Genomic DNA, 24,733 nt, shown 5'->3' on the forward strand with positions numbered 1-24,733 from the left:
TATTTTTACAACAATTTTTGGGAAGCTGAAATGGTTTCCCCAAAGGTCTTTGAGTATGACCTTTGTTCTGACAAAAATACAATATTTTACTGCAGTTTTTGGGGAGCTGAGATTTTTTTTCGTCCCAAGGACCATAAACATGTACGTTTTTATTTAGGGGAAAATAAAACATACTATATAATATTTTTTTAGCAGTTTTTGGGGAGCTGTCAATTTCTGTCCCAAGTTTTTGTTTAAAAAATAAAAATAAAAAATACTGTTTTTTGAGCAGTTTTTGGGAGCTGACAATTTATGTCCCAAGAAACTTAAATGTAAGTTTTTGTTTAAGAAAAAACAACATATTTTTTACAGCAATTTTTGTGAAGCTGAAATTATTTTCCCAATTGTCTTTGAGTATGAGCTTTGTTCTGACTACTACTACTGCAGTTTTTGGGGAGCTGAGTGAGAGTTTTGAGGGGAAAATTACCATGCAATATATTTATGACAGGAAATATGTAATATTTTTCCAACAGTTTTTGGGGAGCTGATATTTTTTCTCCCCCAAGGGCCATAAACATGTAAATTTGTTTCGGGGAAAATAAAATATACTGTATATATTTTTTTTTAGCAGTTTTTGGGGAGCTGACAATTTCTGTCTGAAGTTTTTGTTTTAAAAAAAAAGTTTTTTTGAGCAGTTTTTGGGAGCTGACAATTTTTGTCCCAAGAAACTTAAATGTAAGTTTTTGTTTAAGAAAAAACAACATATATTTTACATCAGTTTTTGGGAAGCTGAAATTATTTTCCCAATTGTCTTTGAGTATGAGCTTTGTTCTGACAAAAATACAATATTTTACTGCAGTTTTTGGGCAGCTGAGTGAGACTTATGAGGGGAAAATTACCATGCAATATATTTATGACAGGGAATATGTAATATTTTTCCAACAGTTTTTGGGGAGCTGACAATTTATGTCCCAAGGACCTTAAATGGAAGTTTTTGTTAAAAAAAATAGTTTTTTGGGGAGCTGACAATTTTTGTCCCAAGAACCTTAAATGTAAGTTTTTGTTTAAGACAAAAAAGCGACATAGATTTTACAGCAGTTTTTGGGAACTGGCATTTTCTTGTCACAAAGACCAAAAACTTCAGTTTTTGTTTTGGGGAAAAAGTAATATACCGTATAATATTTTTTACAGCAACTTTTAGGAAGCTTAAATGATTTTCCCAAAGTACGAGCTTACTTCTGACAAAAATACAATATTTCACTTAGTTTTTGTTTAAGAAAAAACAACATATATTTTACAGCAGTTTTTGGGAAGCTGCCATTTTCTCGTCGTGAGGACCTACACTTCAGTTTTTGTTTTGGGGGAAAAAGTAATATACAATATAATATTTTTACAGCAATTTTTGGGAAGCTGAAATTATTTTCCCAATTGTCTTTGAGTATGAGCTTTGTTCTGACAAAAATACAATATTTTACTGCTGTTTGTGGGGAGCTGAGTGAGAGTTTTGAGGGGAAAATTACCATGCAATATATTTATGACAGGAAATATGTAATATTTTTCCAACAGTTTTTGGGGAGCTGAGATTTTTTCTCCCCCAAGGGCCATAAACATGTAAGTTTTTGTTTAGGGGAAATAAAATATACTGTATACATTTTTTTAAGCAGTTTTTGGGGAGCTGACAATTTCTGTCCCAAGTTTTTGTTTAAAAAAAAGAAATACTGTTTTTTGAGCAGTTTTTGGGGAGCTGACCATTTTTGTCCCAAGAACCTTAAATGTAAGATGTTGTTTAAAAAAAAAAAAAAACACATATACTTTACAGCCGTTTTTGGGAAGCTGGCATTTTCTCGTCATGAGGACCTACACTTTAGTTTTTGTTTTGGGGGGAAAAGTAATATACAGTGTAATATTTTTACAGCAATTTTTGGGAAGCTGATATGGTTTTCCCAAATGTCTTTGAGTATGAGCTTTGTTCTGACAAAAATACAATATTTTACTGCAGTTTTTGGGGAGCTGAGTGAGACCTTTAAGGGGAAAATTACCATGCAATATATTTATGACAGGGAATATGTAATATTTTTCCAACAGTTTTTGGGGAGCTGAGATTTTTTTTTTGTCCCAAAGACCATAAACATGTACGTTTTTGTTTAGGGGAAAATAAAATATACTGTATAATATATTTTTTTTAGCAGTTTTTGGGGAGCTGACAATTTCTGTCCCAAGTTTTTGTTTAAAAAAAATAAATACTGTTTTTTGAGCAGTTTTTGGGGAGCTGACCATGTTTGTCCCAAGAACCTTAAATGTAAGTTTTACAGCAGTTTTTGGGAAGCTGGCGTTTTCTCGTCATGAGGACCTACTCTTAAATTTTTGTTTTTGGGGGGAAAAAGTAATATACAGTATAATATTTTTACAACAATTTTTGGGAAGCTGAAATGGTTTCCCCAAAGGTCTTTGAGTATGAGCTTTGTTCTGACAAAAATACAATATTTTACTGCAGTTTTTGGGGAGCTGAGATTTTTTTTCATCCCAAGGACCATAAACATGTACGTTTTTGTTTAAGGGAAAATAAAACATACTATATAATAATTTTTTTAGCAGTTTTTGGGGAGCTGACAATTTATGTCCCAAGAAACTTAAATGTAAGTTTTTGTTTAAGAAAAAACAACATATTTTTTACAGCAATTTTTGTGAAGCTGAAATTATTTTCCCAATTGTCTTTGAGTATGAGCTTTGTTCTGACTACTACTACTGCAGTTTTTGGGGAGCTGAGTGAGAGTTTTGAGGGGAAAATGACCATGCAATATATTTATGACAGGAAATATGTAATATTTTTCCAACAGTTTTTGGGGAGCTGATATTTTTTCTCCCCCAAGGGCCATAAACATGTAAAAAATTTTCGGGGAAAATAAAATATACTGTATATATATTTTTTTAGCAGTTTTTGGGGAGCTGACAATTTCTGTCTGAAGTTTTTGTTTTAAAAAAAAAAGTTTTTTTGAGCAGTTTTTGGGAGCTGACAATTTTTGTCCCAAGAAACTTAAATGTAAGTTTTTGTTTAAGAAAAAACAACATATATTTTACATCAGTTTTTGGGAAGCTGAAATTATTTTCCCAATTGTCTTTGAGTATGAGCTTTGTTCTGACAAAAATACAATATTTTACTGCAGTTTTTGGGCAGCTGAGTGAGACTTATGAGGGGAAAATTACCATGCAATATATTTATGACAGGGAATATGTAATATTTTTCCAACAGTTTTTGGGGAGCTGACAATTTATGTCCCAAGGACCTTAAATAGAAGTTTTTGTTAAAAAAAATAGTTTTTTGGGGAGCTGACAATTTTTGTCCCAAGAACCTTAAATGTAAGTTTTTGTTTAAGACAAAAAAGCGACATAGATTTTACAGCAGTTTTTGGGAACTGGCATTTTCTTGTCACAAAGACCAAAGACTTCAGTTTTTGTTTTGGGGAAAAAGTAATATACCGTATAATATTTTTTACAGCAACTTTTAGGAAGCTTAAATGATTTTCCCAAAGTACGAGCTTACTTCTGACAAAAATACAATATTTCACTTAGTTTTTGTTTAAGAAAAAACAACATATATTTTACAGCAGTTTTTGGGAAGCTGCAATTTTCTCGTCGTGAGGACCTACACTTTAGTTTTTGTGTTGGGGGACAAAAAGTAATATACAGTATAATATTTTTACAGCAATTTTTGGGAAGCTGAAATGATTTTCCCAATTGTCTTTGAGTATGAGCTTTGTTCTGACAAAAATACAATATTTTACTGCAGTTTTTGGGGAGCTGAGTGAGACTTTTGATGGGAAAACTACCATGCAATATATTTATGACAGGCAATATGTAATATTTTTCCAACAGTTTTTGGGGAGCTGAGATTTTTTTTTGTCCCAAAGACCATAAACATGTAAGTTTTTGTTTAGGGGAAAATCCAATATACTATATAATATATTTTTTTAGCCGTTTTTGGGGAGCTGACAATTTCTGTCCCAAGTTTTTGTTTAAAAAAAAAAGAAAGAAATACTGTTTTTTGAGCAGTTTTTGGGGAGCTGACCATTTTTGTCCCAAGAACCTTAAATGTAAGTTGTTGTTTAAAAAACAAACAAAAAAAAACATATGTTTTACAGCAGTTTTTGGACAGCTGGCGTTTTCTCGTCATGAGGACCTACACTTAAATGTTTGTTTTGGGGGGAAAAAGTAATATACAGTATAATATTTTTACAACAATTTTTGGGAAGCTGAAATGGTTTCCCCAAAGGTCTTTGAGTACGAGCTTTGTTCTGACAAAAATACAATATTTTACTGCAGTTTTTGGGGAGCTGAGATTTTTTTTCGTCCCAAGGACCATAAACATGTACGTTTTTGTTTAAGGGAAAATAAAATATACTATATAATATTTTTTTTAGCAGTTTTTGGGGAGCTGACAATTTCTGTCCCAAGTTTTTGTTAAAAAAATAAATAAAATAAAAAATAGTGTTTTTTGAGCAGTTTTTGATAGCTGACAATTTATGTCCCAAGAAACTTAAATGTAAGTTTTTGTTTAAGAAAAAACAACATATTTTTTACAGCAATTTTTGGGACGCTGAAATGATTTTCCCAAATGTCTTTGAGTATGAGCTTTGTTCTGACTACTACTACTGCAGTTTTTGGGGAGCTGAGTGAGAGTTTTGAGGGGAAAATTACCATGCAATATATTTATGACAGGAAATATGTAATATTTTTCCAACAGTTTTTGGGGAGCTGATATTTTTTCTCCCCCAAGGGCCATAAACATGTAAAAAATTTTCGGGGGAAATAAAATATACTGTATATATTTTTTTTAGCAGTTTTTGGGGAGCTGACAATTTCTGTCTGAAGTTTTTGTTTAAAAAAAAAAGTTTTTTTGAGCAGTTTTTGGGAGCTGACAATTTTTGTCCCAAGAAACTTAAATGTAAGTTTTTGTTTAAGAAAAAACAACATATATTTTACATCAGTTTTTGGGAAGCTGAAATTATTTTCCCAATTGTCTTTGAGTATGAGCTTTGTTCTAACAAAAATACAATATTTTACTGCAGTTTTTGGGCAGCTGAGTGAGACTTATGAGGGGAAAATTACCATGCAATATATTTATGACAGGGAATATGTAATATTTTTCCAACAGTTTTTGGGGAGCTGACAATTTATGTCCCAAGGACCTTAAATGGAAGTTTTTGTTAAAAAAATAGTTTTTTGGGGAGCTGACAATTTTTGTCCCAAGAACCTTAAATGTAAGTTTTTGTTTAAGACAAAAAAGCGACATAGATTTTACAGCAGTTTTTGGGAACTGGCATTTTCTTGTCACAAAGACCAAAAACTTCAGTTTTTGTTTTGGGGAAAAAGTAATATACCGTATAATATTTTTTACAGCAACTTTTAGGAAGCTTAAATGATTTTCCCAAAGTACGAGCTTACTTCTGACAAAAATACAATATTTCACTTAGTTTTTGTTTAAGAAAAAACAACATATATTTTACAGCAGTTTTTGGGAAGCTGCAATTTTCTCGTCGTGAGGACCTACACTTTAGTTTTTGTGTTGGGGGAAAAAAGTAATATACAGTATAATATTTTTACAGCAATTTTTGGGAAGCTGAAATGATTTTCCCAATTGTCTTTGAGTATGAGCTTTGTTCTGACAAAAATACAATATTTTACTGCAGTTTTTGGGGAGCTGAGTGAGACTTTTGATGGGAAAACTACCATGCAATATATTTATGACAGGCAATATGTAATATTTTTCCAACAGTTTTTGGGGAGCTGAGATTTTTTTTTGTCCCAAAGACCATAAACATGTAAGTTTTTGTTTAGGGGAAAATCCAATATACTATATAATATATTTTTTTAGCCGTTTTTGGGGAGCTGACAATTTCTGTCCCAAGTTTTTGTTTAAAAAAAAAAGAAAGAAATACTGTTTTTTGAGCAGTTTTTGGGGAGCTGACCATTTTTGTCCCAAGAACCTTATATGTAAGTTGTTGTTTAAAAAACAAACAAAAAAAAACATATTTTACAGCAGTTTTTGGACAGCTGGCGTTTTCTCGTCATGAGGACCTACACTTAAATGTTTGTTTTGGGGGGAAAAAGTAATATACAGTATAATATTTTTACAACAATTTTTGGGAAGCTGAAATGGTTTCCCCAAATGTCTTTGAGTATGAGCTTTGTTCTGACAAAAATACAATATTTTACTGCAGTTTTTGGGGAGCTGAGATTTTTTTTCGTCCCAAGGACCATAAACATGTACGTTTTTGTTTAAGGGAAAATAAAATATACTATATAATATTTTTTTTAGCAGTTTTTGGGGAGCTGACAATTTCTGTCCCAAGTTTTTGTTAAAAAAAAAAAAAAAAAAAAATAGTGTTTTTTGAGCAGTTTTTGATAGCTGACAATTTATGTCCCAAGAAACTTAAATGTAAGTTTTTGTTTAAGAAAAAACAACATATTTTTTACAGCAATTTTTGGGACGCTGAAATGATTTTCCCAAATGTCTTTGCGTATGAGCTTTGTTCTGACAAAAATACAATATTTTACTGCAGTTTTTGGGGAGCTGAGTGAGACTTTTGAGGGGAAAATTACCATGCAATCTATTTATGACAGAAAATATGTAATATTTTTCCAACAGTTTTTGGGGAGCTGATATTTTTTTTGTCCAATGGACTTTAAATTTGAATTGTTTTGGGGGAAAAAAACAAAAAACTTTTTTGACATTCTGACATTTATTTATGTCCTTGGAATCAGATGTTGCATCATAAGGGTATATTTATAATAATCACCTCTATTTTTGCCAGATTTTACGATGATCATTTTTTTATATTAGCATAAACAAATCTTAATATATTCCTACAGAAGCAAATAAAACAGTTTATTGTAATTTTTTTAAATCATAAAATCCTTAATAGCCCTAATCTACACACCTGCAAACAGTTGTAACTACCGTAATGTCTGTCATAAAATGCTTGCACTTCTCCAAGTCGCCAGAGGTGGTCGCTGTTGTCCGGGAGACGCCAGAAGGAGCCGGGAAGAAACAAGCAAGCCCGGCAGGACTAAGTTCTCTGCTCTTCTACAGTCAACACGGACAGGAGGACGCAGGTACGCTTGTGGAAACTCACTGTAAAGTCTCTTTTTTGTGCCACATCTAGAGCTGAACGAAGAAGGTAAGACGATTTAATGAAGTGGAGTTGACGTCTTTAATGTGTGGAGGACAATTGTTTGTATACATGGGCTCCTTAACTGGCGTGTTAGGCAGTGGCAAGGTGCGTTTGAGACCGTGGGACAAACGGGACTCCGTCATGATGATGATGCTGATGATGAGACATTCATGGACTCTTAAGTGTACGCAGTCCAAAAGGCTGTGAAAACGATGATGCTGTGTTCCAAATTTAAGTTATTTACTGAAATTGAGTGAGCCTTTGGCTTTGCACTTTGTTTGTTTTATATATATATATATATATATAAGTAAAAAAAAAATATATATATATATATATATATTTATTTTGCATTCTATTTTAGTTACTTTGAATTTACAGCTGACTTTTGAGGGGAAAATTACCATGCAATATATTTATGACAGGGAATATGTAATATTTTTCCAACAGTTCTTGGGGAGCTGAGATTTTTTTTTTGTCCCAAAGACCATAAACATGTACGTTTTTGTTTAGGGGAAAATAAAATATACTGTATAATATTTTTTTTAGCAGTTTTTGGGGAGCTGACAATTTCTGTCCCAAGTTTTTGTTTAAAAAAAAAAAAAAGAAATACTGTTTTATTTGAGCAGTTTTTGGGGAGCTGACCATTTTTGTCCCAAGAACCTTATATGTAAGTTGTTTAAAAAAAACCCCCAAAAAAACATATTTTACAGCAGTTTTTGGAAAGCTGGCGTTTTCTCGTCATGAGGACCTACACTTTAGTTTTTGTTTTGGGGGGAAAAAGTAATATACAGTATAATATTTTTACAGCAATTTTTGGGAAGCTGAAATGATTTTCCCTAAGGTCTTTGAGTATGAGCTTTGTTCTGACAAAGATACAATATTTTACTGCAGTTTTTGGGCAGCTGAGTGAGACTTTTGAGGAGAAAATTACCATGCAATCTTTTTATGACAGGAAATATATAATATTTTTCCAACAGTTTCTGGGGAGCTGAGATTTTTTTTGTCCCAAAGACCATAAACATGTACGTTTTTGTTTAAGGGAAAATAAAATACACTTTATAGTATTTTTGTGCAGTTTTTGGGGAGCTGACAATTTTTGTCCCAAGAACCTTAAATGTACGGTTTTGTTTAAGACAAAAAAGTGACATAGATTTTACAGCAGTTTTTGGGAACTGGCATTTTCTTGTCACAAAGACCAAAAACTTCAGTTTTTGTTTTGGGGGAAAAAGTAATATATCGTATAATATTTTTTACAGCAATTTTTGAGAAGCTTAAATGATTTTCCCAAAGTACGAGCTTTGTTCTGACAAAAAGTTTTTGGGGAGCTGAGATTTTTTCTCCCCCAAGGGCCATAAATATGTAAGTTTTTGTTTAGGGGAAAATAAAATATACTGGTTTTTTTTTTTAGCAGTTTTTGGAGAGCTAACAATTTCTGTCCCAAGTTTTTGTTTAAAAAAAAAAGAAATTCTGTTTTTTGAGCAGTTTTTGGGGAGCTGACCATTTTTGTCCCAAGAACCTTAAATGTAAGTTGTTGTTTTAAAAAAAAACACATATTTTACAGCAGTTTTTGGGAAGCTGGCGTTTTCTCGTCATGAGGACCTACACTTTAGTTTTTGTTTTGGGGGGCCCTGTTTTGTACTGTTTTTGTACTTACTTTGATTATTACTTCTCAACTGTAAATGTTGAAATTTATAAATAAAGGTTTATAAAATTAAAAAAATAAATAAAAATAAGTGTACACAATCTGCCAATTCTAAATAAATATATATTTTAAAAAATGGTGCTCTTTAAAAAAAGCACCATGGACACTTTGGTGGGTTCACCTGCACAGGAGAAGTAATGAAGTACTTTTTATCATATTTTTAGTTGGTCTGGTGAAACATTTTAGAATCATCATCCCCTTAAACTCACCTAAAATACCTTTGATCCCAAGTTTATCTGAACAAAACAAATTCCGTCCTTCATGTTAAGATGTACAGTCGGACAATTGGCTTTCAGTTGTTAATTTTTGCATTCGTCCACCAGAGGGTGCCATTTTTTCTCCTTCAAAGCATGCAGTAAACTCAACTTTTTTGCTGTTACTGAAATTAGTGCCACTGTTGATGTTTTGATAATGACGTGTAAATAATAATATTAATCGTAATACATTTCACTTATAAGACGCCTTTCTGGGCACTCAAGGACACCGTACAAAATCAAAACAATAAAATCAATTGTATAAAAACAACAACAAAGATCGATAAGATTTACAATGAATCAGCAGTCAGGAATAGGTGTGTTTTGAGTCCAAGTTACGAAGGTCTGGTGGTAATGAGTTCCAAAGACAGTTTTTAAATAAGGGGACAGTGAGATGGATGGATGAAGAGGATCTTAGGGAATGTGAGGGCGTAGCGACATGGAGCAGGTCAGAGAGATATGTTTGAATGTTCTCCCGAAATGTTTGTCATTCTTGTTTGGTGTGGGTTCACAGTGTGGCGCATATTTGTAACAGTGTTAAAGTTGTTTATACGGCCACCCTCAGTGTGACCTGTATGGCTGTTGACCAAGTATAAATTTGACTTTTTGAAACTGATACCGATAATTTCCGATATTACATTTTAAAGCATTTATCGGCCGATAATATCGACAGTCCGATAATATCGGACATCTCTAGTTATTATTGTAGCTTACAAACTCAGTAAATACGTTTGTGGACACAGCAGTATATAACAATAGTAGGACATAATTTAAATATATTTTAATTTTTTGTATTTAAAAAACACAATAAAAATAAATAAAATTAAAAATATATGTATATATATAATAATTTCAATATTTAATTGACATTGTTGCGCCGCAATCCTGTATTTTGTCTGATTTATAATTGTATACATTTGTATAATTGTGATAAAAAAATTAATCCTGCACTGATCTTAAAAATGGTTAAAAGTATCAGAATTGATAATACCTTTACTGCCCCTGTAACTACTTGGTATCGGATTTATACCCAAATTAGTTAGTGTCCGCACCATACTTGCCAACCTTGAGACCTCTGATTTCGGGAGGTGGGGGGCGGGGGGGGGGGGGGTGGTTAAGAGGGGAGGAGTATATTTACAGGTAGAATTCACCAAGTCGAGTATTTCATATACATATATATATATATATATATATATATATATATATATATATATATAAAGAAATACTTGACTTTCAGTGAATTCTAGCTATAAATGTATATTTCTTTTATTATATATATATATATATATATATATATAAATATAAAATAAATACTTGAATTTCAGTGTTCATTTATTTACACATATACACACACATAACACTCATCTACTCATTGTTGAGTTAAGGGTTGAATTGTCCATCCTTGTTCTATTCTCTGTCACTTTTTTTCGAACCACGCTGAACACCCTCTCTGATGATGCATTGCTGTGTGGCACGCACAAAAGTGCTTTCATCAAATCCACTCGATGGCAGTATTGTCCTGTTTAAGAGTGTCACAACATTGCTGTTTACGGCAGACGAACTGCTTTACGGTAGACAAAAACGTGACTGCTGTTGTTGTGTGTTGTTGCCGTGCTGGGAGGACGTTAATGAAACTGCCCAACAATAAACCCACACAAGAAACCAAGAACTCGCCCTCCATCATTCTACAGTTACAACGTGATTGGGTAGGTACGCTGTTTATAATGTGGGTTAGCGGACTCAGGTCCGCATGGACCTGAGTCCGCCTGAATTTCGGGAGATTTTCGGAAGAAAATTTGTCCCGGGAGGTTTTCGGGAGAGGTGCTGAATTTCGGGAGTCTCCCGGAAAATCCGGGAGGGTTAGCAAGTATGGTCCGCCCTGAGATGGGTAGGTCGTGAGTTCAAACCCCGGCCGAGTCATACCAAAGACTATAAAAATAAGACTCATTACCTCCCTGCTTGGCACTCAGCATCAAGGGTTGGAATTGGGGGTGAAATCACCAAAAATGATTCCCGGGCGCAGCCACTGCTGCTGCTCACTGCTCCCCTCACCTCCCAGGGGGTGATCAAGAGTGATGGGTCAAATGCAGAGAATAATTTTGCCACACCTAGTAAGTGTGTAACAATCATTGGGTACTTTAACTTTTTAATTAGTAGTATTGCCCACAAGTGATGTAAAGTGTCCAAACAACAGAAGAATAAGTGATTATTACATTACACAGAAGTGTCAATAGAACTATGTTACAACACAAAGTAACCAGATGTTAACAGTAAATCAACTATTTAGTAGAATAATAATAGTAAAAAATATATCATACAAGAGGAAATGATGCAATATGTACGTCAGCAGCTAAATTAGAAGCCTTTGTAATCCAAGTTTGAAATAAGTATATTATTTACATACCAAATATTAGGCCACTATCCACTAAAAAGCAAATCTAGTCGCCAAGAGGCTGAACAGGGGAAAGTTGTACCTGCCGGACATGATGGCTTCTCCCAAAATGTTGCTATTTTAAATATTTATTTGCTTGAAAACAATAATGAGCAAACGTTCCAACTAAATGAGATATAAAAATAAATGCGTTCTATCAAATTAAATGGTTCCTATCAAAGTGCTGTAAATGCGGCCAGCAGTGTAGAACATAACCCTCTCACTATTCATCGTTTAATAAGTGGAACTAATAAACATTGATCAAGTCTGGACCACATGGCGAACAGCTGATGGTTTATGGTTTGAGTTTATTATCAACATGATACATCACAATTTCCACTTTCTCTATTCAACATGTTCGAAAAGGAGTATGAAGAAGCAAAGCGTATTTAATCCTACCCCTTTTCCATTACATAGCAATTGCTAACGCCTTTATTCACTTTATTCTAAATTTGTTCATAATATACTCCAAATATGATCACATTTAAATAGATAAATAAATAAATAGTGAAGTAAGTTGTATTTCATATGAATAAGATTATCAATAAGGTCACAATGTTTATCATGGTTCTTCTTTGTACTTTGTAAACATTTTGCGTTTGAACAGTTTCTTAAACTGCATCATATTAATATATTGTTTACTATACATTGTATCAATGATGTCATCAATGGACTTTTGCTTATTAGGGTTCAATAGGTCAAAATTAAAATCACCACAAAAGAAAATTACTTTTTGGGTTTAGGGCAAATTTTATTGACATCGGTCAGTATTCAGATAATTCAATACTTGACTTATTATTATTATTAGTATTATTATTAATTGATTTATTCAGGTAGAAACATCACAGATTACATTACCAATCAAAGCATGATCATAACAATCCACATGTTGTGTTATTAATGTGTGAAACTGGTATCTAAACATGGTGTAGCTCCTCCTCTGAATCCAAGTGCACCTACAGCAGAAATACAAATTCTGTATTCTTACAAAATCCAAAATCTAGCAAGACGCCGTTTAAAAAAAAAAAAAAGTCATTAAAAGCTTGTTTATTTCCTTTTTGTGTTGAGCTGTCCAAAAAAACATTTCATTAAAGCAAACTAATTGTCCAGTCAGGGTAACTAGTTTCTCTTGGTATTATTCTTATTGTTGCTTTTTATTTTTATTCTTATTGTAGTAATTTTCTATTTTATTTCCATTTATACCCCCATTTACTTTTTACTTTTTTTTTTTTTATTCGATCTCAATTCTGTACACTGCTGCTGGAATTTAAATTTTCCTGAAGGAATCAATAAAGTATCTATGTATCTATCTATTCATCTATCTATCTATCTAAACCTTGAAAATGATCCCTCTATGGTACACTTACTACTGATGAAAAATTATATCAATCTGTTTTTAATCGTGATTCATTTAGAATTAATTATGAACATAATTTGATTAATCCAGATGAAATATTGTAATCAATTGACAGTCCTAGTTTTGACACATTTTTTTTTATACCATTAGGGCACAGGTGTCAAACTCAAGGCCCGGGGGCCAGATGTGGCCCGCCACTTCATTGTATTTGGCCCTCGAAAGCCTGGAAATAATATGTATCAATAAAGTACTGTAACTTTTCTTACTAAATATATTCTTTCTTTCTATTTTGGCAGAAAAAAAAAAAGAAGTACTCCATGTAATCGCAAATTATGTTTACTTAAATATTGTCTAATTATGCAAAAATATATTATCAAACATTCAAACCATTTTTTAAATAGAAATAAATACTAATAATAATGATATCAAAGCAAGTTATCCATCAAATTGTGCAATGTAAAAGTATCAATAGATGTCATGGTAAAACTGTTAAATTTACTGTGTTTTTTTTACAGCATTTTTCTCTCAATGAAAAAAGCTGTACTTTTTTTTTTTTAACTGTAATAAACCGTGATGTTGTTTTGGCATTTACAGTAATACATCAAAAAAATCTACACATGTTGATTTGCGGCAAAAACAAACAAACTGGCAGCTCAGGTGCCTAACAATTACTGTAAAATTGCAGGTTTTTTATTTACAGTAAAAAAAAACAATGTAAATTTTACAGTAAAATTCTGGAAACTGAGCTGCCTTTTTTTTTTGTTTTTTTTTCACAAAAACAGCAGTACTGTTTTTCCATTTACAGTAATATACACTACATTTTAAGGTGAAATTACGCCAACTTACCAAATTGTTTTTGCATTTTAGTTTTTAAAAAATCTACTAATAAAATGCATTAAAAAAATATTGTAATAATAGTATTCACTGTTAGAATGCGGCCCTCTGGGGCCAAACATAACTGTGATGTGGCCCTCAGTGAAAACGACTTTGACACCTCTGCATTAGGGTGAAGCATACTTGCCAACCCTCCCGGATTTTCCGGGAGACTCCCGAAATTCAGCGCCTCTCCCGAAAACCTCCCGGGACAAATTTTCTCCCGAAAATCTCCCGAAATTCAGGCGGAGCTGGAGGCCACGCCCCCTCCAGCTCCATGCGGACCTGAGTGACGTGTTGACAGCCTGTTGTACATGCACATGTGACCCACCCATAATGTGTCACATTTTTGTGTTGATTTATTTAGTTTATTTTGTGGTTTGAATTCGTTTTTGGAGCTGTCATTACACATTTATCAGTATTCACATTGGTCAGTAGGGGGCAGTAGGGGCGTTTCTTCCCAATTGAATGCTATCACCTGCAGACCGGAAGTGTCTTGTCATTCTGATGAGAGCGACCAGTCTGTGAACAATTGAAACGTCCTGTGTGCTTTTTCCTCCTGTATAACAGGTTAGTTTTGGTGAATCAACTCACTGAATAATATCCATGTGATCTTTATAAGTTTAAGTACACATTCTGATGGTGGAGCCTAACTCTAAAGTGTTTGTGAGTTGTAGTTTGTATTTGTGAATGAATCCAGTGCACAGCTGCAGCAATCAATACAAAAAGACGACGTGAGTGCGCAATGTTTATATAGGAACTTCTGATCCTAATTCAGACTCCCAAATTAGAGCCCCCGTTGTCTTATTGATTTTATAATGTATATTTGTATAATGTGTGTGTTCTGAAATAGTGCCAGAGAATAGAACAAGGATGGACAATTCAACCCTTAACTCAACAATGAGTAGATGAGTGTTATGTGTGTGTATATGTGTAAATAAATGAACACTGAAATTCAAGTATTTCTTTTATTTATTTATATATATATATATATATATATATATATATATATATATCTTAACCACGCCCCCCACCTCCCGACATCGGAGGTCTCAAGGTTGGCAAGTATGGAGTGAAGGTTTTTAGGAGCACAAAATACATCCAATCATGCCCATTTAGTCAGCTAGATTCACTTTACTGTAGAATATAAAAAAGAAAAACCGTGTACAAGGCACTATTTTCTGGACACGACCATAAGTAGGAGAGCCACATGTGCGCTGTTGCATCCACACTCCTTCAGGTCTGTGCCTGGCAATTGACATCTCAACTGGTCTGGACCTCAGGGAGGCATTGGGACTAATTGGTCAGACCCACAGAGTGATCAAACCCACCACCGGTCGTCTTTGGCAGCAGTAACGGCCCAAATGACTCCGACGTACATGCTGGGGATGTCATGTCAAGCCAGGCGCCAATTTGAGGTCTACCGCACACTTAAAGTGCTTCAGTCTGTTGGACATGCATCTAGATCTACTTTCTATCGGCGTATACCGTAACAATACTTCACTAATTGTCACGATTACGCAAAAACTTCCATTAAAGTCTCCTTTAAAAAAATGGGCAAAAGCTCGCATTTTTAAGAACATGCTTATGGATTTTGCCCTGTAGCCCACAGTCTTATGCAAAACCTGCTCTCTGGTTTCCATTACCACGGAAGCACATCCACGGTGCAGCCCGGTCACCTGCATCTGTTTTTTGGGGGGAAAGGCACGGTGCACGGTTTCCTGCTAAAGTGGTGGCTCAGACACGAGAATGACTTCAAGCTGCACTGATCTTCAAGCCTTCAAAGAGCTTGTTCCAGAAAGCTGACATCGTGTTATTGGAGAAAAGAATGTAGGAACAGGAAAACGATTTAGCAGCCGGTGTCTCTCGGAGGGTGCAATTACCTTTTTTTAATCCGTTACAGCAGGCGTGGCATCTGTAAAGCTGAAGTTTAGGAGCTACAAATGTCATAACATTAGCAAAAACTTGGTCTTTACTTACAAACCCCGTTTCCATATGAGTTGGGAAATGGTGTTAGATGTAAATATAAACGGAATACAATGATTTGCAAATCCTTTTCAACCCATATTCAATTGAATGCACTACAAAGACAACATATTTGATCAATCTCATAAACTTTATTTTTTTTTTTGCAAATAATAATTCACCTAGAATTTCATGGCTGCAACACGTGCCAAAGTAGTTGGGAAAGGGCATGTTCACATCACTTTCTTTTAACAACACCCAATAAACGATTGGGAACTGAGGAAACCAATTGTTGAAGCTTTGAAAGTGGAATTCTTTCCCATTCTTGTTTTATGTAGAGCTTCAGTCGTTCAACAGTCCGGGGTCTCCGCTGTCGTATTTTACGCTTCATAATGCGCCACACATTTTCGATGGGAGACAGGTCTGGACTGCAGGCGGGCCAGGAAAGTACCCGCACTCTTTTTTTTACCAAGCCACGCTGTTGTAACACGTGCTGAATGTGGCTTGGCATTGTCTTGCTGAAATAAGCAGGGGCGTCCATGAAAAAGACGGCGCTTAGATGGCAGCATATTTTGTTCCAAAACCTGTATGTACCTTTCAGCATTAATGGTGCCTTCACAGATGTGTAAGTTGCCCATGCCTTGGGCACTAATGCACCCCCATACCATCACAGATGCTGGCTTTTGAACTTTGCGTCGATAACAGTCTGGATGGTTCGCTTCCCCTTTGGTCCGGATGACACAATGTCGAATATTTCCAAAAACAATTTGAAATTTGGACTCGTCAGACCACAGAACACTTTTCCACTTTGCATGAGTCCATCTTAGATGATCTCGGGCCCAGAGAAGCCGGCGGCGTTTCTGGGTGTTGTTGATAAATGGCTTTCGCTTTGCATAGTAGAGCTTTAACTTGCATTTACAGATGTAGCGACAAACTGTATTTAGTGACAGTGGTTTTCTGAAGTGTTCCTGAGCCCATGTGGTGATATCCTTTAGAGATTGATGTCGGTTTTTGATACAGGGATCGAAGGTCATGGTCATTCAATGTTGGTTTCCGGCCATGCCGCTTACGTGGAGTGATTTCTCCAGATTCTCTGAACCTTTTGATGATATTATGGACCGTAGATGTTGAAATCCCTAAATTTCTTGCAATTGCACTTTGAGAAACGTTGTTCTTAAACTGTTTGACTATTTGCTCACGCAGTTGTGGACAAAGGGGTGTACCTCGCCCCATCCTTTCTTGTGAAAGACTGAGCATATTTTGGGAAGCTGTTTTTATACCCAATCATGGCACCCACCTGTTCCCAATTAGCCTGCACACCTGTGGGATGTTCCAAATAAGTGTTTGATGAGCATTCCTCAACTTTATCAGTATTTATTGCCACCTTTCCCAACTTCTTTGTCACGTGTTGCTGGCATCAAATTCTAAAGTTAATGATTATTTGCAACAACAAAAAAAAAAGTTTATTATTTTGAACATCAAATATGTTGTCTTTGTAGCATATTCAACTGAATATGGGTTGAAAATTATTTGCAAATCATTGTATTCCGTTTATATTTACATCTAACACAATTTCCCAACTCATATGGAAACGGGGTTTGTAGTCTCGGATACTTTTAAGTTTTTGTCTTGAATTGAGCTATGGTTCTCAAAGTCTTGATCCTGACTTAGTCTCAGTTCCTCAAAATCTTGGTCTTGTCTCCTCAATGTTTTGGTCTCACCTTGGTTTTGACCTACTTCGTGTTAGTCTTGTCTGGGTCTGAAACCCCTGAAGTCCTGACTTAGTCATAGATGTTTAAAGTATTAGGTCTACTCCTACTCACCTACTCAGTGGCCTAGTGGTTAGAGTGTCCACCCTGAGATCGGTAGGTTGTGAGTTCAAACCCCGGCCGAGTCATACCAAAGACTATAAAAATGGGACCCATTACCTCCCTGCTTGGCACTCAGCATCAAGGGTTGGAATTGGGGGTTAAATCACCAAAAATGATTCCCGGGCGTGGCACCGCTGCTGCCCACTGCTCCCCTCACCTCCCAGGGGGTGATCAAAGGGGATGGGTCAAATGCAGAGGACACATTTCACCACACCCAGTGTGTGTGACAATCATTGGTACTTTAACTTTAACTTTATGCTCCAAGTTTTGACATTGCCTTGGTCTTAACATGCCTTGGACATTACTGGGTTTCAACCCCTTAAATTCACGGAATTGTATTGGAATTTTGCACAGAAAGTGATTCAATTTTGGTCCTTGACATCTGAAGTACTGTCACGATTGTGGCATCTGTAAAGCTGAAGTTTTACGATAAAGTCAGCAAATGAAATCTACATGATTTCATTGTTTATAAGTTTTAGTCAAGTTTTTGTCTATGTTGACATCTCTAATACTGTTACACACAATGACTTGGCATCTGTAAAGCTGAAGTTTAAGAGGAAGTCTTAATGTATGAAAAGGTTGTGGGTTATAGTTATTGTTGTGAGTTATTTTCCGTCCTCAGTCAGCACTTGGCCGACATCAGGTGACTGTCACACAAAGTCCAAAATCAAGTGGCTGTAACGGGGGCCATAAAGTTGGCGTCTAGCCCACATAGAGCGCTTTACAGACCTCTATACACGGTTAAGATGTTTTATGATTCACAGCTCAGTGTGGCTTCAGCTCCAACCACGCCAGCCGTAGCGTAAGGCCGCAATGTTCGTAGCTGCAGAGTCTAGTTCAGAACAAATGTCAATGAAATGATGCCGTAGTCAGAGGTGGGTAGTAACGCGCTACATTTACTCTGTTACATATACTTGAGTAACTTTTGGGATAAATTGTACTTCTAAGAGTAGTTTTAATGCAACATACTTTTACTTTTACTTAAGTATATTTATAGAGAAGGAACGCTACTTTTACTCCGCTACTAATTTTTATCGATCTGTTAATGCACGCTTTGTTTGTTTTGGTCTGTCAGACAGACCTTCAAAGTGCCTGCCTTACTGGTGACGTTTCACTTCGTTCCACCAATCAGATGCAGTCACTGGTGACGTTGGACCAATCAAACAGAGCCAGGCGGTCACATGACCTGACTTAAACAAGTTGAAAAACTTATTGGGGTGTTACCATTTAGTGGTCAATTGTACGGAATGTGTACTGTACTGTGCAATCTAATAACAAAAGTTCCAATCAATCAATCAAAAGTGTGAAGGAAGAAAGATACTTTTTTATTTCAACCGTACATCCCGTCAAAAGCCTGTCTTCACAATAAAAGTGCCGCTCCATCGCGCCTGCGCTTTCAAAACAAGAGTCTCCGAAAGCCAGCGCAAACAAACTGGCAAGCTAAGGAGTTTGACGCCAATATATTTCTTGTAAAGTGTATACAAACGAATATGGAAGCTGGACAAATAAGATGCCAAAAACCCACCACTTTCATGTGGTATTAGACAGAAAGAAGGAACTTTTCTTCTCCTCCATTTGAAAACGTGGACGTTATCATCACTACTGTCTGATTACAATCAACGCAAGTCATCAGAATCAGGTAATACACCAACTTATATTCTAGTCTTCATGAAAGAAAGGAATCCGTATGTTAAACATGCATGTATATTCATTAAAACACCTTTAACATATAAACAAAAACAGCAAAATAAATACATATAAATTATATACTGTATATATCAATGTATATGTATGTATGTATATATATATATATATATATATATATATATATATATATATATGATATGAGTGTGTATGTTACTCATCAGTTACTCAGTACTTGAGTAGTTTTTTCACAACATACTTTTTACTTTTACTCAAGTAAATATTTGGGTGACTACTCCTTACTTTTACTTGAGTAATAAATCTCTAAAGTAACAGTACTCTTACTTGAGTACAATTTCTGGCTACTCTACCCACCTCTGGCCGTAGTGCTGAAAAAATCACATTCAGGATATCTCCCACCATCTGGCCATAGTCAATATTGCCCCCAGGGGCGACACAACTGCTCACAGATAACATGATTTCGTAGGAAAAACTTAACATTTTCGACAAATCTCGAGATATGAAAATTGACCACAAACATGACTGTGTTTGCCTTACAATGCTAACTGTAGCGCCGTGTCAATTAGCATACTACTTTTAGGTGACACACACAGAATCAGACCTGCGCATGCTAAAATCCATATCATCCACTACATCTGCCGGAGGAAAGTGAACACCCGGTCCGGCTGGATCAATACAGCTTTTAGCTTTGGATTTCACTTCTTCACAAGCTCGTCAAAGTGAAACCACTCTAGTGTGTAGTCCACAATCCATGCGATACCTGTCCACCAAGTGCGGACGTAATAGGAAGGCCGTGTTAAAAGTCACATTTTAAAATAAGAAAGTATCAAATTAAAGTCTTGGTCTACAAACCCCGTTTCAATATGAGTTGGGAAATGGTGTTAGATGTAAATATAAACGGAATACAATGATTTGCAAATCCTTTTCGACCCATATTCAGTTGAATATGCTACAAAGACAACATATTTGATGTTCAAACTGATACATTGTTTTTGCAAATAATCATTCACTTTAGAATTTGATTCCAGCAACACGTGACACAGAAGTTGGGAAAGGTGGCAATAAATACTGATAAAGTTGAGGAATGCTCATCAAACACTTTATTTGGAACATCCCACAGGTGAACAGGCAAATTGGGAACAGGTGGGTGCCATGATTGGGTATAAAAGTAGATTCCATGAAATGCTCAGTCATTCACAAACAAGGATGGGGCGAGGGGTCACCACTTTGTCAACAAATGCGTGAGCAAATTGTTGAACAGTTTAAGAAAAAACTTTCTCAACCAGCTATTGCAAGGAATTTAGGGATTTCACCATCTACGGTCCGTAATATCATCAAAGGGTTCAGAGAATCTGGAGAAATCACTGCACGTAAGCAGCTAAGCCCGTGTCCTTCCATCCCTCAGGCGGTACTGCATCAACAAGCGACATCAGTGTGTAAATGATATCACCACATGGGCTCAGGAACACTTCAGAAACCCACTGTCAGTAACTACAGTTGGTCGCTACATCTGTAAGTGCAAGTTAAAACTCTCCTATGCAAGGCGAAAACCGTTTATCAACAACACCCAGAAACGCCGTCGGCTTCGCTGGGCCTGAGCTCATCTAAGATGGACTGATACAAAGTGGAAAAGTGTTCTGTGGTCTGACGAGTCCACATTTCAAATTGTTTTTGGAAACTGTGGACGTCGTGTCCTCCGGACCAAAGAGGAAAAGAACCATCCGGATTGTTATAGGCTCAAAGTTGAAAAGCCAGCATCTGTGATGGTATGGGGGTGTATTAGTGCCCAAGACATAGGTAACTTACACATCTGTGAAGGCGCCATTAATGCTGAAAGGTACATACAGGTTTTGGAGCAACATATGTTGCCATCCAAGCAACGTTACCATGGACGCCCCTGCTTATTTCAGCAAGACAATGCCAAGCCATGTGTTACATCAAGGTGGCTTCATAGTAAAAGAGTGCGGGTACTAGACTGGCCTGCCTGTAGTCCAGACCTGTCTCCCATTGAAAATGTGTGGTGCATTATGAAGCCTAAAATAGCACAACGGACTGTTGAACAACTTAAGCTGTACATCAAGCAAGAATGGGAAAGAATTCCACCTGAGAAGCTTCAAAAATGTGTCTCCTCAGCTCCCAAACGTTTACTGAGTGTTGTTAAAAGGAAAGGCCATGTAACACAGTGGTGAACATGCCCTTTCCCAACTACTTTGGCACGTGTTGCAGCCATAAAATTCTAAGTAAATTTTTATTTGCAAAAAAAAAAATAAAGTTTATGAGTTTGAACATCAAATATCTTGTCTTTGTAGTGCATTCAATTGAATATGGGTTGAAAAGGATTTGCAAATCATTGTATTCCGTTTATATTTACATCTAACACAATTTCCCAACTCATATGGAAACGGGGTTTGTAGGATTAATCTGTGCTTCTCAAAGTATTGGTCTTGTTTCAGTTCCTCAAAACCTTGGTCTTACTTTGATCTCAACCTGTTTTTGTCTTAGTCTTGACTGTGTCTCAACTCCCCAAAGTCTTGGTCTTGAATTGATCTGTAAAAACCTGCCTTGGTGTTAGTGTTGATTTTTTCTCAAAATGTCAAAGGCTTGGACTTGACTTAGTCACAGTTCTTCAGATATGGGTCGCACCTTGGTCTCAACCTACCTTGGTCTTTAGTCGTGTCTAGATTTCAACCCCTCAAAGTCTTGGTCTTGATTTGATCCATCCTTCTCAAAGTCTTGATTTTTAAGATTTCAAGATGATTTCAACCTGCTTTGGGACGTGCCGATCGATCAGCCACCGATCTGTATCGGCCAATTTTTTTTTTTAAAGTAGGTGGTTGGCCATTGCACATTAACGACCTTGAATACTGATCGCAAAAGTCGATGCTCAGTTAATACATGTGATGGATATCAATATTAATATCGGCCGGTCACTCATGAATGATCGTATCGGAATCGGCAGCATAAAATCTTGATTTAAAAAAACTAACAAAAAACATCCCTAGTCTTTAGTCTTGACTTGGTCTCAACCCCTCAACATCTTGGTCTTAAATTGATCTGCTCATCTCAAAATATTGGTCTTGGTTCCTCAAAGCCTTGGTCTTCACTTAGTCTCGGATACTTTAAGTTTTTGATTTGAATTGAGCTATGGTTCTCCAAAGTCTTGGCCCTGAATTAGTCGCAGTTCCTCAAAATCTTGGTATTGTCTCCTCACTCTTTTGGTCTCACCTTGGTTTTAACCTACTTTGCGTTAGTCTTGTCTGGGTCTGAAACCCCTGAAGTCCTGACTTTGTCATAGATATTTAAAGTATTAGGTCTTGATTTGATCTATTCTTCTCAAAGTCTTGATTTTTAAGATTTCAAGATGATTTCAACCTGCTTTGGGACGTGCCGATCGATCAGCCACCGATCTGTATCGCCCAATTTTTTTTTTTAAATTAGGTGGTCGGCCATTGCACATTAACGTCCTTGAATACTGATGGCAAAAGTCGATGCTCAGTTAATACATGTGATGGATATCAATATTAATATCGGCCGATCACTCATGAATGATCGTATTGGAATCGGCAGAATAAAATCTTGATTTAAAAAAAAAACAAAAACAAAAAAAACATCCCTAGTCTTTAGTCTTGACTTGGTCTCAACCCCTCAACATCTTGGTCTTAAATTGATCTGCTCATCTCAAAATATTGGTCTTGGCCCCTCAAAGCCTTGGTCTTTACTTAGTCTCAGATACTTTAAGTTTTTGATTTGAATTGAGCTTTGGTTCTCAAAGTCTTGGCCCTGACATAGTCTCAGTTCCTCAAAATCTTGGTATTGTCTCCTCACTCTTTTGGTCTCACCTTGGTTTTAACCTACTTTGTGTTAGTCTTGTCCGGGTCTGAAGCCCCTGAAGTCCTGACTTAGTCATAGATATTTAAAGTATTAGGTCTTGATTTGATCTATGCTCCTCCAAGTTTTGGCCTTGCCTTGGTCTTAACATGCCTCGGACATTACTGGGTTTCAACCACTCAAATTCTTGGTCTCGACTTGGTCTATGCTTCTCAAGATCTTGTTCTTGACCTAGTCTTATACTCAAAATATTGGTCTTGGCTCCTCAATGTCTTGATCTCCCTTTTGGTTTCAACCCATCCGGTCTTAGTTTTGTATGGGTCTCAAAATCTGACAATGCTGATCTTGATTTAGTCTCGGTTATTCAATACTTGGTCTTGACTTAAACTAAGCTCCTCCAAGGCTTGGTTTTGCCTTGGTTTCAACTTGCTTTGGTCTTACTGTTGCCTGGGTCTAACCCCCTCAAATTATTGGTCGGTTTCTCAGTCTTAATCTTGGATTAAGTGGTCTTGAATAAGAGGCCCAGTGAAATATACTTTTGTTATCTACTAGTAAGCATGAATAAGAAAGTCTAGAAGGTCCAGTTCTCTTCAAGCCTCATTACAAATAAAAGAATCGGGCGATGATACAAATATTATTACAGCATGGGAAACTTGCTGACTTCATGTTGCACACACACACACACACACACACACACACACACACACACACACACACACACACACACACACACACACACACACACACACACACACACACACACACACAATTACACAATTCTCCTCAGGTAGCGTGCAGATGTCCAGTCATAATTATGCCCTAGTGAAGACATTCAAAGACAACATGCCAGTCGGACCACCCGGCATTGGGCTGTGAGCGGACCGACCATGTTTTAAGTGAAATATAGAACCGCCTCGCCAGTGTCGCCCAGTTGTGACTCAGCATGTTTTTATTTTTTGCTGTAAAATACACACATTATTACTTAAGTACTTCTCACTGCAGGACTTGCAAATACCATTTGTGTGTGTGTTTTTGCTTAGATTCAGGAGAGGTCATCAGGAGTGACACCTGTCTACGTGCTGACAATTAGAAGAATCCACAAATGGAGGAGGGGGTTGCTGCAATGACAATGAGGTTGCAATCACTTTAGGTGAGTGGGAATCAACGCACCACTTTAATAGTAACACCAATTGAAGGCAGAACCGCACATAATAAAGAAATCATGAAAAACTGTTAGGGCACCAATCATTCAAATAATGGCTGTCCGATATTCCGATATTGTCCAACTCTTAATTACCGGTACCGATATCAACCGATACCGATATAAAAAGTCGTGGAATTAACACATTATTATGCCTAATTTGGACAACCAGGTATGGTGAAGATAAGGTCCTTTTTAAAAAAATGTATAAAATAAGATAAATAAATTAAAAAGATTTTCTTGAATAAAAAAGAAAGTAAAACAATATAAAAACAGTTCCATAGAAACTAGTAATTAATGAAAATGAGTCAAATTAACTGTTAAAGGGGACCATTATCACAATTTCAGAATGGTTAAAACCATTAAAAATCAGTTCCCAGTGCCTTATTATATTTTTCGAAGTTTTTTTCAAAATGTTACCCATCATGCAATATC

The 24,733-nt window shown here is 36.0% G+C and overlaps 1 protein-coding gene across 5 annotated transcripts in view; it reads left to right on the forward strand.

Moving 5' to 3' along the window:
* Nucleotides 1-6,771: 6,771 nt before the first annotated feature.
* Nucleotides 6,772-24,733, forward strand: part of bmpr1bb (bone morphogenetic protein receptor, type IBb) — a 127,887-nt gene continuing 109,925 nt past the window's right edge. Inside the window, exons 1-2 of one of the 5 annotated variants that reach the window (XM_061926992.2) lie at nt 6,772-7,092; nt 24,138-24,247. The gene's annotated coding sequence lies outside the window, so the exon portion shown is untranslated. Of the gene's footprint in view, nt 7,158-24,137; nt 24,248-24,733 lie in introns of all 5 variants that reach the window. The other 4 variants (XM_061926991.2, XM_061926993.2, XM_061926995.2 and 1 more) reach the window with 4 other exon arrangements.

The sequence above is a fragment of the Nerophis lumbriciformis genome, linkage group LG32 (assembly GCF_033978685.3).
Source record: "Nerophis lumbriciformis linkage group LG32, RoL_Nlum_v2.1, whole genome shotgun sequence".
Classification (NCBI taxonomy): Eukaryota; Metazoa; Chordata; class Actinopteri; order Syngnathiformes; family Syngnathidae; genus Nerophis; species Nerophis lumbriciformis.